This window comes from Zootoca vivipara, chromosome 5 (assembly GCF_965207765.1).
Source record: "Zootoca vivipara chromosome 5, rZooViv2.hap1.1, whole genome shotgun sequence".
NCBI classification, from domain to species: domain Eukaryota; kingdom Metazoa; phylum Chordata; class Lepidosauria; order Squamata; family Lacertidae; genus Zootoca; species Zootoca vivipara.
In genome coordinates this window covers 21,338,086-21,354,731 of record NC_142588.1, presented here as the reverse complement: position 1 = coordinate 21,354,731, position 16,646 = coordinate 21,338,086, and positions in this window count along the sequence as shown.

Here is a 16,646-nt window from a genome sequence, read left to right as displayed (position 1 = left end):
TGATTGTTGTAGCAGCTTGGTACTGCGTCCCAGAATGAGGGATTGTGAATGAGTGGCTTGCCTAAGGCTACTTTTGCTCAGGTAACTCCATTTTTTTTCTACTTTAGACTAGGGATAGATGAATCCATCAATCCAGTTTCTAATTATTTCATTATTAAGTTCGGCTCACCCCATTTCCTCATCAGTTTGTGTTTTAAAAAGATGGGGGAGATTGGCTTGAAAATTCCTACTCGTTTCCATGTGCATCTCTTCTAACATACACATCTTTGTTTGCACTTTTTATGCATTTTTGCAATCAGCTTTCCCTAATATACTGCATTTTTGTATATTATTTTCACAAATATGTGCATTCTTAGCACACTCCTGAATATAAACATTTTTGGTATGGATTTTTGTTGAAAATTTGAATTACAAAATTTGGAGAAGCGGGAACTATGATGAAAAGCTGTATTTTGCCTCATGTGTTCATTCAGGAAGTACAAATTAGGTAACCAGCTTCTGGTTAACAGCCAGACACACTGACCCATCACAGCACCTGAGGGAGATATTTTCATTAGCCTACAATAACTAATTAATTAAATGACAGTCATGAAAATGTGAACAAAACACATTTTTTTAGTATCCTTTCTTTGGACCCAGTTCAGACAGTTGGCAACCCTCCACAATATCATGTAGGGCTACTGATAGATTTGAGAACTCCTGGGGATCACACAGAGGCACTAATTGTATGGCCAGATTTCTCCTTGGACTATAAAAATGACTGCTTGTATTTTCACAATCATGGTTAGTAAAAAAGAAAGAAAGAAATGCAACAACCATTCTAATCACAATGTCCCTATGTAAAGGTAAAAAGGTAAAAGACCCCTGGACGGTTAAGTCCAGTCAAAGGTGACTATGGGGTTGTAGCGCTCCTCTAGCTTTCAGGCCAAGGGAGTTGGCGTTTGGCCGCAGACAGCTTTCCAGGTCATGTGGCCAGCATGACTAAACTGTTCCTGGCACAACGGAACACCGTGATAGAAACCAGAGCGCATGGAAACACTCTGTATAAGCACACAAGGCAGTGGTAGTTCATGAAATGGGTGCCTCCACCATGCAGACTCTGCCAGATTCACTCTATGCTCTTACAGACCATTACATGGAGGTCAATGGCTACCCAAAATGCATACCTGCCAAGTTCCTGCCGGAAAAATAAGGGATCGGCAGACCAGAAGTAGTGCTGCCGCCACCATTTTGGAACAGGGCGGAGCATGCTCAGAAGCGACTTTCGACGCTGCTCTGTCCAGTTCCAAAATGGCCGCCGCGCCAGAAGTAGCGCTGCGGCCATTTTGGAACTGGGCAGAGCAGCATCGAAAGTCGCTTCTGAGCATGCTTCGCCCAGTTCCAAAATGGCCGCCATGCCAGAAATCGCTTCTGCGCATGTCCAGAGACTCCAGACATGCGCAGAAGGAGCCTCCCCCGGCCGGTAAGTAAACCAAGAAAAAACAAAAAAAATCCATTTTTCCAGCTGGGAACGGCTGGGAAAAAGGGGGTTTCCCGGGGAATATGGGAGACTTGGCAGCTAGCAAAATGGATATTAGTGGACATTCAGTTATTATAAAATCATGTCCCCAAATAATGGCACCGATGTAGGCAATGGAAACCTATTAGTAAAGAGAAGAACTCAAGGTCATTGTTAGAGCACATGCTTTTCATAGAGAATGTGCCAGGAAGGGTACGGAAATGAAACAGCATGAAATGATATGAAGGTTTCTGCCAGTCCGTATAGACAATCCCAAACTAGATGGACCAGTGGTCAGACCTGGAATCTCAAGTGAAAGCACAAACACAGGAAGGCACTGAAATATTTTGCTTTCTCAGACCTTATTAACAAAAGAACAATTACAGCACCACTAGCTGCAATTTAAAAAGTAAGCACACTAATAATTCAAAAGAAATTGAGCAAAGTTTTTACAGCTCAGCAGCAGCTTCAAAAACAACAAACTGTGTGGCACCCACAAGCCCGTGGGAAAGTAATTGACTGTTCACAGTTAACATAATTTAGTGGCTCATCTAAGCGTTATCTAACAGATTACAGAGGACAGCACAGGGTGAACACCGAGCAAGTCACTATGTCTTTTGTATCCTAAAATCTGTTTAAGCATCTTGTTATTATGCTAACCGAGACAATAGAGTCATGATCCAGTGACTAGATAGTAGTCTAGCCTTGATCATAAATTTTATCCAGCCTGGCAGAAATGTTACATCAAAATGCATCTACCCAGAGGAAAACAAGAGGAGATGAAACATTTTACCAGCAGTGAACGTCTAAAAAACGAAGCAGATCCTCCCCTTCATTTAATCCAGATATCTATCCAGCTCTGTACTTCCTTTTCAGAAGATTATTTCAAGATAGTCAAATTGAGATAGCGCTTATCAGAGAGTGGTAAATTATATGGGCTGAGCTAATGAGATCTACATGTGTACATTCACTGCCCCGCAAAGCCAAAAGTTTAATGAATTTTATAATATATTCAAAGCAAAATATCATTTTGCTTCTTCCAGTAGGAATATATTTTAAGCACACACCGCCTGAAAAAGGAGCAACGGTGCTGAAAATTATGGATTTTATCCCTGGGAACAGAGTTGCAGCTTATTTAATTAGGGCCCTATCTCTCTACTTTGCTTTACATACTGCACTAGGGAAATGGGGACAGTGTGAGGCTTTTGTCTGGAGCAATTGCGCAAATGCATGTATCTCTTTAATGAGGTATATGCAATTCTGCCTGACAGCTGGGGAATGAAATAAAGCCAGGGTCTCTATACTGGCCTGGCTGGGATCAAATTCCCCAGAGCTCAAAAATGATTCAACGAAGCGTAGATAAAATGAATCCAATGCTGGCATTGCCTTTGCAAGGTCTCTCATATCGGGTATCATATCCACATCATATGATTAACAACTTCATTTGTACCCCCATCCTAAACAAAGAGGTCACAGGGCAGCTCCACATAATACACAGCTCCACAGTTTCCAGAGTTCTTATGACAAACTGCTGCATTTAACAGGTATTTCCTGTAGCAAAAAGTATGGAAGGCATACGTAACTGCACTTGATTCTTGAAATAACCATGTACCACATCTGGGAACCTAAATAGGCATATATGAATGTTTGGAGAGGGCTGCATAAGTTCCACACTGTACATGTTTACAACACTGGTGGAAAATGCAGCAGGCATATTTGCTGCATAAGGTGCAGAGAGGAGAACACTTTGCAAACCATCCATAGATGGTACTACCGGTATATGCCAATTCATATGGCACAGAGAATTCAAACTATCGGTTTTGCGGCAGCTCTGGAGGACCTGCCTTCAGGCCTCAGTATTCTGGGTGGTCACAAGTACTGGCATAAATTGGGATGAGTGTTGGACACACACCAGACTTGGACCCAAAACTCTGCATGTTATGAATGTTCATTAGAGCCGATTGTACACTCCCTTGAAACCTCTTGTTATCTTTTTGTTTCTTAACATTCTTAAAAGTAAGGTATTATGCTTTTTAAAAAAATAAAAAAGCCTTAACAGCCACCTAAAGCTTAAGAGGAAGGGTCCAACCCAAATTATCTAGGAAGGGGGTTCTACAACCTCAAAGGTGCAAAGAAAAAGGTCCGATTATTTAGCCCAACCAATCATGCCTCTGGCAGCAACGAGATGCATAACAGGGCTCCTGAATGTGAGGAGGTGGGTGTTCAGATATCCTGGTCCTGTACTGGTAAGTATCCAGCAGACCAACACGGCTACCTACCTGTAACTAGAATTATGGAAGGCACCACATTGAGCTGCATGAAATGGAAGTCCATCAGGTATCTGAAGAAGTGTGCGTGCACATGAAAGTTCATACCAATGACAAACGTAGTTGGTCTCTAAGGTGCTACTGGAAAGATTTTTTAAATCTTGTTTCGACTACGGCAGACCAACATGGCTGCCTACCTATAACTGGTAAATATACTGTCACTGTTTGTAGACTGTGGCTTGGTTTGCAAAGGGAAGTGTGGAGCAAAGAAAAAGCTCCTTCCTGCCAAATGGCAGGTTATTTTTTAATATTGTTACGTCCCCAATGTAACCAGCCAGTCACAGTACATGAACAAAGAAACATGTTGAAATGTGGGATTATGTGAAATTGTCCGGTTGATCATAGCTTTGAACATCCTCAGGGAAAGGCCATCACTGCAAGCAGGAAGTAAGGGCTCACTTGGGATGATCATCTCTGTGATTTCAATTATTGTGGTTTGTGGCCAAAAATTATTATACCAGGTGCATTTAGATTTACCTGAACTTCATAGATTGAAAAAGTCATTCCATGTCAAAGGTAAACAGTGGCCTACAATATATAGCAGAAACAGACTTTGTGCCACATAGATATTTTGGGATAATTTTCATTTGGCACTCAAGGTCAATAATTGCTTTCTAGCTATTGATCTCCCATACACCACAATAATGGAACTTTTAAGGTGAACGCTGAAACTTAATGGCTTACCACATGACTTATTAGATCCAACCGTGTGCTGTTAAAGGTTTCATGTACTGTAACAATTGATATTGATTCATTTAGGTTTTCTGACACCCGACAGTATTGCCTAGGGGCATAATTTCACTTCTATTCACTTGAAGGGGAAGTGGACTGGCCCTTTTAGTGTGGGTTTTCCTCCACTTGACTTCAGTGTCACCAGTTGTAAACTCTTCTGAAGCAAGTTAATATCTCCAAATACAGGCTGAATTTAAAAGCTCGTTGCAAACGCCCATCTCTAATCAATACATTCTGGTCACGCTGGAGTATTATTTTCCTTACACGCTGGGCATTTGAACAGGCCCAAAATGACTAGGCTTGAAAAACATTATGCCCAGAAGTTCTCTCTGAAGAGACACCATTGAAACTACTTTATGTAGCATTTAGTCCAGTAGACATAGTGCTACATACAGCTTCAAATCACAGGTCAGCCATTAACTCATCAGAGCCTCACTCTTTCTGTTCTGCTCCCACTGCCGCCCCAAATGGGAATTATATTCACCTGTCCTCCAGTGTTGCTGTGAGGATAAGAACAGGACTGAGTGCCATAATGTACATGTTGAAGTTATATAGATAAAAGATTAGCTGTAACACTAGGAGTGGTGATATTAATCTTAAATTAAATTAATTTTAACAGCCCTCCCTTTAAAGCCGTCCATGTTGAGCGAACAGAGAGATATGCTCCTCTACCTCCCTCATGCAATATTAGAGCTTGGGGTCATTTAATTAAATTGATAGGCAGGTGGGTTTGGGACCGACAAATTACAGGACAACTTCACACAACGCGTAACTTTACATATGCAATTTGTCACCGTAAGAGCTGTCGTGTCCACCTCTAGTTTAGATGGCTTTTTAAAAAAAGCATCGAGCAAATCTATGGAGCAGAGGCAAATTTAGGGGAGCGTGACCAGTTTGCCCACACTGGGCAACGAGCCAAGAGGGAGCCACAGAGGGTGCTGCAACAAAGCTAAACAATGGAAGGCGAGAGGCGGGGGGGCGCTGAATTTTGGCAATGCACAGGGTGCTGTTGAAATTTTAAAGCCCAAAGTCCACCACTGTATGGAGGATTAGACTATGGTGGCCAAGTCACCTTAGCTGAATTCAGCCTGCACATCCAGAGGTACCACCTATGTACCACCTATGTGAGTCTGTTGCCCTAAAATGCAGTGGTAAACCATGTCCTTTCAACAGCAGTAAGATTCAACTACCAGTCCAATTGGCTTCTGACTGTGCCTTGACGGAGAGTGCCATCTTGTCTTCCTCAGGCAGCAAAATGTCTTGAGCCAGCCCTGCCTCTGAGTACCAGATGCTGGTAGTAAAGGATGATTGCCATTGCCGGTTCCAAGTTCTGAGGGGCCCTTGGGAAAGGTGGTCTTAGTGGGGGACCCAGCTCCTCACTGCTCTTGCCACCGTCTGTTCACTTGTCTCTTCTTCTGGGCCCAACCAGCATTCCCTCTCGAAAAGAAGACAAGACAGGCAGATGTTGCAACTCCTCTCTCCTATCAGCTTGTTTGCTCAGAGGCAGCAGCAGCATCTCTCAAGGAGCGGGCAAAGCCTGGGAAGGAGATATAGTTCTGTAACCAAAATAGCTTTCATCCCTCTTTAACTTTGGAGGAGGTTGCTCATTCGTTCCTATCCTTAGGTGTTGCAACTACTGATCTACTTTACTCCATTGTGCCCCATGGCCTCTGTGTCCAGACCAGGATAGGATAGGCCTCTTACTGGGGTGGGGGGTTCAGCAGTGCCTGATGATGCCAACCCTGGCTATCTCCATCTTGCTCTGCTTGTCAGGGGCATTTGGTTGATCACAGGTGGAGTTTGAGCGCTGGACTAGATGGACGTTTGAATATACCTAATATAGACATTCTTTACAACATTATCACAATGTCTTTCATGCATATGCTGTTATCTGCATTTTTTATTTTTTGAAAGCCACCTACTTTTTATTAAAGCAGGAGAAGGTAGTGTGGTGCCCTCCAGTTATCATTGGACTATGACTCCCACCATTTCTGCACATTAGTCAAGCTGTCTGGGATTGTTGAGAGTTGTAATCCAGCAGCATATGGAGTGCAGCATATTCACGTCTTAAATGGTTTGTTGGCAAACCATTCTTCCCAACTCTATTTTAGTGAAAGAAAACTAGTGTGAGCGGAGCACTGGGAACCTTGCTCATGCTGAGCCATTCAAGTAACCAACTCCTCTCTCACCAGACCAAATTATACCACCACATGGTCTTCTTGGGAGTACCAGGCTGAATGCCAGGGAGCACATATTTGAATGCCCTTACGTGTTTTGGTGCTGGAGGAGACTCTTGAGAGTCCCGTGGACTGCAAGAAGATCAAACCTATCCATTCTGAAGGAAATCAGCCCTGAGTGCTCACTGGAAGGACAGATCGTGAAGCTGAGGCTACAATACTTTGGCCACCTCATGAGAAGAGACAACTCCCTAGAAAAGACCCTGATGTTGGGAAAGGAGAAGGACGACAGAGGACGAGATGGTTGGACAGTGTTCTTGAAGCTACAAACATGAGTTTGACCAAACTGCGGGAGGCAGTGGAAGACAGGAGTGCCTGGCGTGCTATGGTCCATGGGGTCACGAAGAGTCAGACACGACTAAACAACTAAACAACAACGTGTTAAAAAACAAATAATCCCAGCAAAAGTTCCATTTCCAAGAGAAAGTCCACCCAGGATGGCTAATGCAGCTATCACTCACTCTAAAGTGAAAGCTGTTTTAGTCAACTTGTCAGGAAATAACTCATCCAGAATGCTTCTTTCCTAAAAAGATTGCAACAGTACAAAAAAGCATGGCAATTGTAAGTGGGAAGGCACAGTGATTCAAAGAATGACACATTATATTAGGGTTTGCTACCCTTCTCCTGCCTTGCAGAGTGTGACTCATGCTGGATTTGACAAATCAACTGGGGACCATTTTAGCTGGAGTCTAAATCAGGCAAACTAGGCAACCCTCAGGCAAGCATTGAAAAACACACACACACAGCCAAAGATACACACATGTTAGTTCAGGTTAAAGGATGTCGTTTTCTTGGATCATTTTACATAGAAGGATCCTGGGAGCTAGACTTGTATGTATCCCCACGCCAATATGCCAATTTATTTGCCCTGCGCCTGAATTTCAAAAGAAATGTTAACAGCCATGCTTCGACATAGCAGTGGTATTTACTAAATTACTTTGATTACAACCTGCAAAACATGCTTCAAGAAAAAGTGCATATAATTTAAATGCAATTTTGGGTCCTGTTTTGGGGAAAAACCATAGAAACCCCAGAACAGACCCATGATTCAGTGCATGTGAAACTAACACGCCTCTGGTTATATCAGGTCTAGTTAAAAGGGCACATGTAAGATTTTGACCTGTGCTGATAAAATTGCTAGTTATTACAGAGATATAAAAAAGTAACCTCAACAGATACTCTTAATAAAAATGTTGCTCTTAAAACAACAGTCTTGGGTATATCCAAAAGTCTTTTTCTCTGAAACCTTTTTAGCCTGTCCCCCAGAATCAATACACCCACTTCTCTCTCTCTCTCTCTCTCTCTCTCTCTCTCTCTCTCTCTCTCTCTCATAAAAATAAAAATGATTCATTGTTTTCTTACTTCTGGACATGACAAAATTTTAACATCGATTTTCATGCAACATCCTGATTCTTAGGAAATTTCAGGCCTCATATCCAGCTTTCCGGTCCCAGAAAACTAAAATGAAATACCCAGCAAGCCCCTGAACCTTTTTCCTATTCAGCACCTTCTCTTTCTGTTCTTCGAGATGCTTCTGACTCCACAATTGAGATCATTTTTTTTTTAGCATGAATCTGCTTCTTTTCCACTCCCCACCCAGATGTTCCCAGCCTCATATCCATAAAATAAAAACTATTTCCTTGGCTTTTATTTTCTTTCTTTCTTTTTTGTAACTGCAAAACAATCATAAGGCAGTCGGCTGGAATGTCATTTTCCAGACAAAAGGGTGTGTGTGTGTGTAATTTTTTTGCCCGGTTTCTTCTTTGTCGGCAAGAAGATTACACAGCCAAATGTGTCACAAAGCCTTGTGTTGCCCAGTCTATATTTACATATATTATATCCCCAGAGATAATATTCCAGTCTCTGAGGTATCTCTGGCTTAATGTAAGATATTGGAGAATAGGATAAATCAGCCCTGCAGTGATATCATGCTGTATTCGCTACCAGGCAAACTATAAAATGGGGCGGGTGGTGGTGAGGAAAATGTTTTCTTTGGGCAGCTCCAGTGCAGTTTCTCCAACCAGAAAATAAGTAGTAATGATATTTGCAATGTGTTTACAGACAGCACCTGGAGTGCCGTGGCGATAAGTCATGAAATAAATACTTAATTAAGATGGGAAATGGTATTGACTCAAGTTATATTCAGAACGAACTATTTGTCCCGGATAGCAGATACGGCAAAGGGAAGGTGGGGGAGAGAGGGGCGGAGAGGGAGAGGAGCAGAGTGAGGAATAAATGTCATTAGTGATCCGAATTTACAATGAAATTTGCAGAAAGGTGCTTTTTGGTAATTACATTGGCTGTAGCTATAGAAACTAGAAGCCCGTTCCGCAGTGACAGCTCCATGTAGCCAAAAGAATGGCATGGTCGACTAATGCTAGGCAAGGCACGGCCTGATTCAGACAATATCATTTTCCTTCTCTGTACACAAGCTATCTTGGCCATCCTCCGACACAGAGTTGCATGAAGAATCCTGATGCTTGAACCACCCCACCTGCCAGCTGCATGGTATCTTGGTCATTAAAAAAATATTCTATACCACCCTTCATCCAAGGATCACGTGGCGGTTTACAATATAAAAATGCAAAAAATAAATAAATGCATAACATATTAAGAAATGAAAACAATGCCCCCCCACGCACACAGTTTAAAGGCCAATGGTTGTTTAATTAGCCAAAGGCCTGGGAGAAGAGGGATGTTTTTGCCTGGCATCTTACGATGTGTGACAAAGGCGCCAGGCAAGCCTTCCTGGGGAGAGCATTTCACAAGTGGAGAGCCACCTAGTCATAGGTTCTCCACATTAGTTTGTGGATTTATTTATTTTTTAAAGCCCTCGTGAAAATTCATCTGCATTTTAATGCAACTTTGTCTTAATATACACAATTTTGTATGAGATTTTGGCTCACATACATATTTTTTAAATGCATCTTTCCCCTTTATAGTGCTTTATTGTATGACGTTTCCACTGATACAGTCATGTTTATGCTCGGCCAGCAAACACATTTCTCTATACAGTACATTATTTGGCTGAAGAACTGCAGTGCAAAATTCAAAGAAATGAATATTTCAAAGGATAGCAGCTCACAAGTTCATCTTTTGTTTTGGAAAGTGCAAAGTGGGGTAGTTTTGGCATTTAATGTGAGCTGAAAAGAATTTTTTTCCCAGCCCATGGCTGATGGGAGTTGGAAAACCAGTTTTCCCCTCCACTACTATTTGTTATCATTTACAATTGAAGTCTCACCAGCATGTGATATGGCAGGCTACACCAAATTGGCCCCTTTATATTTTTACATATGCACTAGAAAAGATCCATCTACTTATTTTGGGGAAGGGATAGTGCTGAAACCCTAAAGTTGGCAACTCAGGTGTACATTAAGAAAAAGATTAAAAGGCACTCTCATAATTCACAGTGCTGGATTAATCCCTGTGGAGACCACTAGGCAGTTGAAATCTGGGGGGGGGCTCGCAAATTATCTCCTAATACATATCTTATTTTACCAACCAACAATTTTAATAAACCAAACAGTTGTTGCGGGACCCCTAAAAGGCCAGTGCCTACTGTGCCTATTTGGTAATCTAGCACTGATAATGAAAATATTATATGAACACAAAGATTTCTGGGCAGGCTATTTAAAAAAACAAAAAAACAGGGAGCACCCTTGGTGGAGATGCAGAAATTGTACATATGAAAATTCTCTCTTAACATCTGCCACCTGAGGCAGCCTCACTCAATCTAATGGCAGAGCTAGCCACAAAAACTACAAACACTGGTTCATCACAACAAATCCTTCTCTTTATCTTTGCCCTTGATAGCAACCAAGAGGGATCTATTCCACATCCATCTTCTCCTAAGCATGGATTATTACATTCGGGTAGCTCCCAGCTTGCAATGCAAAAGCTCTATCCTATGTTTCCAAGCTGGCAATTAGATGCCGATACCAGCAATGTGTATGGATAGCCACCCGGCCATCAATATTGCAGTGCTTTTAAAGAATCCTTATTTTTATTGCTCTGAATTTAAAACATTTTACAGTAAGGTGTGCCTAATGAAGCAAAACATTACAACAGTTCCTTTACACATTTCCATTACGGTGGCAAATGATAGGGGAAGCCGCACCAGCACAGGAGGCCCTGACTCAGCAGAGTGAGAGATAATAATAGAAAATAAAACCTGATTTTCAATATTCCATTGCTTTTTTCACAGACCATTACTTGGGATCACCTTCTGACACCTCCTCTTATGTTTGCCTGCCTTCAGGCTGAAACCTCATATCCCGACATTGCATATGTTCGTAGGGAAGGCTGTGCTATTGAAGCCAAACTGACTCCTCTAACTCAGGTGCGTGGCAAATGAATCTGCCAAAATGCTGAAGGCTTAGTGAGAAATTTTAGCAACATAGTCAACTGCATTGTACCAAGACAGACCATTGGCCCATCTAGCTCAGTAATGTCTACTCTGACTGGCCATGGCTCTCCAGGGTTTCAGGCAGGCAGAATCTTTTCTTAGCTCCACTTTGAGACACCAGGGATTGAATCTGCTACCTTCTGCATACAAGACAGAGGTTCGAGCACAGGGCTATGGCCCTATTCTCCAAATCCAAGGATGCTCCCTGCCCCCTTGTCCCCATTAAGCAAGACCTTTCTTGCCACCAAACTGCTCATGTATTAAGCAGAGAGACCCGTATTATGGCTCCACCACCAAGGGAGGCGCATGGTGTGGTAGTTTGAGAAAGGGCCTTCTATGTAGTGCCACCCACTGCCCCCATCTTGAATGACCTCCTTTAGAATACGTGTGTGGCACTGGTGTTACGTACTTTAGTTTTGGCAAAGATGCATCTTCTCATCCAAGGCTCATTGGTCCAGCAGGTCCTATGCCACAGAATCTGCCCAGCCTACTACCTGGAGGCAGGGCCGGCTAAGGACAGTATGGTGCCTGAGGCAAACCACAAAATGGTGTTCCCCTCCCTTCCAGGGAAAAAGCAGTGAGTGAAAATCTACCTCAGGAACAAGGGTGGAACATAGGAGCCAACTCCCACAATAAAATATTTGAGGGGGCTGGGCACCCACAAAGCTGATGGGCATTCTCATTCAAATGGTGTGTGTGCACTGTGTCATGTGATAGATTTTGCAGGGCAGGGCTGATCTGGGCCCCCACAATATTTTATTCAAGATGGCACCCCTGGGGTGGAATAAAGATCTGCTGCCCCTGTGGATCCTGCCACCTGAGCTATTTTCTTCACCTTGCCTTGTGGGTGGGCCAGCCCTGCCTGGATGTGGGGAATGACTTTCTATAGACCACCCTAAGGAAGATAAAACCACCAGGCCTGTAAGCCTCAGAATGGTAGCTCAGACTTTTCTGATGCTAAGCCTGAAACAAGCGACCAGCTACCCAAGGCTGTTCACCCTCTTGAAAGTTTCACTGGAGGTGCTGAAAGACACAATTAAAATGTACTGCAATGTATGACTCAATGTATGCCATTTCTTTTAAAAAACTTTACACCTTCACTCAAGTGGCAGGGCCTTTATCAGACCCTGATCAGAGAGAGAGAGAGAGGAGTCAAATATGGACTACCATGTGATCATTGACTAAAGCGTGTCTACACGAGCAAAAATCTAGGATTAGATATGCATCCGATGTACACCAATGCACACCTGACCACCAGCCATTCAGAATATCCCAGGTGCATGAACATAGAGGTGGTGAACACAATCTGTGCCACACTAACTGGAAAAACAGTGCATGATTCCCCAGGCCCATGTAGTGCATGATTTAAAGGGATTGTCCTTTTTTATTTCTGCTTTAATTACCTAGAGGAGAAGCCTGTTCATATACTTTTAAAAGAAACATAACATGTTGAATATGGTACATCAGGGTGGGTGTGCCATCCTCACAAAACAACAGGATCATATTTTTTTAATTTAAATTGCTTTATTGAAATTATAAATTAAAACTTACAAACCAAACAAAACAAATCAAACCAATCAAAACATACTCAAGCATACATACAAATCAAAATCAAATCAAAATCACACATCAATTCAAAATCAAAGTAAATCATAATCAAACATACATACAACCCATTACCAATCCACCCTGCCTTCCCCTCTGACTTCCCTCCGTACCAATATCAACTTCTATCTTAGAATTCCTTCTCTCAATGTGCACTCTATATTTCTGTTCTCTTCTATTACACAATAAGATCTTATCTTTCTAATTTCCCTCCATTTCACCTTCATATCACTTAATCCAAGCATGTCAGGATCATCTCCCCCCCTCCCCTGTGTCCAGCATAACCTTAGAACTCTATGCAGCCTCACTCACCTGTATTTTTCTGCCCTTGTTCCCCAATATATCCCTGCTGGAAACCTTTGCTCCTTTATTTGTGCTGCCTTCATCCACCCCAACACCACCTGCTCTCTTGACTGAATAACTCAAATAATTCAAAACCCCAGAAGCATTTTCAGCAAGACCATGGATTTGAACTCATGACTTTCTTGCCCTCCAACCAACCCTTCTCTATCAGCTCATTTCTGCACAAAAAATGTACAAGATGAGATTCATCTGGCAAAAATAACATTAAAAAATGGATCCAACGACCAGCAAGCTTCTTTCATCTTTCTGCAATCAGACAAATCCCCATTTAGACACTTACTGTAAATGGAGTCTATGCCCTCTAAGCTTATTTTACTGTCTTAAAGCCAGACAGGCTTTCAAGGTTGAAATCCAGTTCTTTGCTGAGTGAACTACCTAATGCCAGAAAAGCTGAGGTGATTGATACTCCATCCCCTAAGAACTTTCCTACAAATTAAGCCTTTTGCTTTAACAGTTATTTGGGAAACAGACTCGTCTGGAGGGCAGTTGTCCCCAACCGGGTGCCCTCCAGATGTTGCTGATCTACAACTCCCATCATCCCTGACCATTGGCCAGGCTGATTGAGGTTGATGGAAGCTGTAACATAACATATGGACAGCATCGGCTGGGGGAGACTAATTTATGAACCCATGTTCTGCATAAGAGAACCAACATTACAGACTATAGAGTAAAAGGCTAAAGACAGATGTTATCAAGGATTGAAGAAGCTGCCATGAGGATCTCCATGTCAGAGTTCAGGGGCAACCTCTGTCTTTGATATACCTGAAGGAACGTCTCCATCCCCATTGTTCTGCCCGGACACTGAGGTCCAGCGCCAAGGGCCTTCTGGCGGTTCCCTCAGTGCGAGAAGCCAGGTTACAGGGAACCAGGCAGAGGGCCTTCTCAGTAGTGGCACCCACCTTGTGGAATGCCCTCCCATCAGATGTCAACTACCTGACATTTAGAAGACATCTGAAGGCAGATGAAGTTTTTAATGTGTGACATTTTAATGTATTTTAAATTTTTGTTGGAAGCTGCTCAGAGTGGCTGGGGAAACCCAGCCAGATGGGTGGGGTACAAATAAATATATTATTATTATTATTATTATTATTATTATTATTATTATTATTATTATTATTATTTCACTATATTGAAAACAAATGGAAGGGGGGCAAATGTATGCCCTGATTATTTGTTGTAAATACTTTTTATATCTCAGGACAATGTTGTAATGTGAAAACCTTCACCCTTTTTTTCTTTTTTCTTTATCAAAGGACGGATGTGTTTCTTTGGCATACATAGCCATTGTATTAGCCCAATGTAACTGTCCACAGCAATAGTATTGTATTGGCCCAATGTAACTGCCCACAGCAATAGTAACTCAATTTGTAGGATATTTACAGGAGCATCCTACCAGCACGGGGAAAGCACCATCCCTTGCCCGCAGGAAAACATGGAATTCACAGCTTTCCAAAATCCTGAACCCATGGCTCCTCATTGCCAGGACAGCAGCAGTGAGGGTATTTTAGAAACCACCCTGGACTTCAATTCAGTTTGTTCAGTTTGTTCTTCAAATTTCCATGGGCCTAAGGTAGCAACCCAAGCACACTGGGTGGCAGCGCTGGCTGCAAACAAGTTATACCTACAGATTCATGCCTGTTACGTTACTCGGGATACAGAGGTTGCCAACCTATTGGGGACCATGACACATTTGCACATGAGCGACATGGGCGACATGCATATTCTGCAACCAAGCACACACACACAGAGAGAGAGCAGTATATCCTATTGGCTACAAGACAATGCTTCTTTGAAGCCAAATTAAAGCAGTGCGGGAGGACACTGTGGTCCCGAGGGAATACAGCCGTGTGGTTGAAACCATAGGTGCTCATGGCTGCCAGATTGGCACTCCCTTCTGTAGAAAACAAGCATATGAACCGCCCCTTTGTTCCTCAGGTTTATCGCACTTTTTGCCATCTCATTGCTGCCAGCCTGCCTCAGGAATATTTTATATCATTTATCATTTATGTTCAGGGAAGCTTTTAATGTTTAATGTTTAACAGACCATTGTATTTTAATATTTTGTTGGAAGCCGCCCAGAGTGGCTGGGGAAACCCAGCCAGATGGGTGGGGTATAAATAATATATTATTATTATTATTATTATTATTATTATTATTATTATTATTATTATCTTCAGATGGATTATTTCCATTGGCGGGGGGTAGCAGAAGGAAATCAAAGTCAAGTGAATCATGACAAAGGCAGTACCTGCATGCAGGCTGTAAAATGCAGAGAGAATTTTGACCTACAACTCCCATGATCCCTAGCTAATAGGACCAGTGGTCGGGGAAGATGGGAATTGTAGTCCAAAACATCTGGAGGGCCGCCGTTTGGGGATGCCTGGACTAGGCTGCTGCCTTCTCAGAGATGTTTGTGAGAGGCCATTAAGCTTTCCCAGGCAACTGAGGACTATTGCTATGAATTGCCATCTCTTATTAATACAGTAAACAGTGTAAATAGCAACATGGGGACGCTAGTACGGAAGGGGAATGAAAGGCAAACGGAAGCGGCCTGGCCAACAAATATTCTCAAGGCCTTTCCTGTGACAATTACAGAAGTGCTCTGTGAAAGCACAATGTTCCTGGCCATCAGTCTCACTCACTGTTTGCTACACTGGTTTCATTAGCTATTACATCAGACTTAATTATCTTAATGGGCTTTAGCTCTGCAGTTTAGAAACTGCTCACATTCAGTGGTCTTGCACATGGTGTTGAGTCCCAGTCATATCCCCTCATACATGCTTTAAAAAAACACACACAAAAAAAAAACCTTATGGAACTTGGTTAAGGTCTACAGCACTCTTTCTACTATTATTCCTGCAACATTTATTAGTTGCTTACTACACAAAAGGGTCGTATCCAATGTAGTGCTAAGTAAGGGCTCATCTACACTTCTGCTTGACCTGCCAGTTTCCTCTGGGAAAACAACTCTTTACCATTGAATCAGAGCAAATATCAATCAGGTTTTCTGTGGACTGATGTTTGCTGTGATTCCACGGTAAACAGCAGGTTTTCCTGGAGAAAGTGTATGAGCAAACTGAAAATCTCTTGGACCCATTTCTAGAAAGCATGGGATAAGTGGAAAACCCCTAAGACCCATGCGTTCTAGGCATGGCACAAGCAGAAGTGTGAACAAGCCTTAAGGATTTTCACTTGTGCAACAGCACTTTCTCCCCCCCCCCCCATGGAGGAAAGTCCCATTTCACAACTGGAATTTTTTTCATTGCGAATAATAATAATAATAATAATAATAATAATAATAATAATAATAATAATAATTTATTGTTTATTATTTATTATTTATACCCCGCCCATCTGGGTGGGTTTCCCCAGCCACTCTGGGCGGCTTCCAACCGAATATTAAAAACAATACAAGCTGACTATAGACACGAGCTCAGCAGACATGAACCAGTCAAAGATGGGCACATTTAAGTACTACT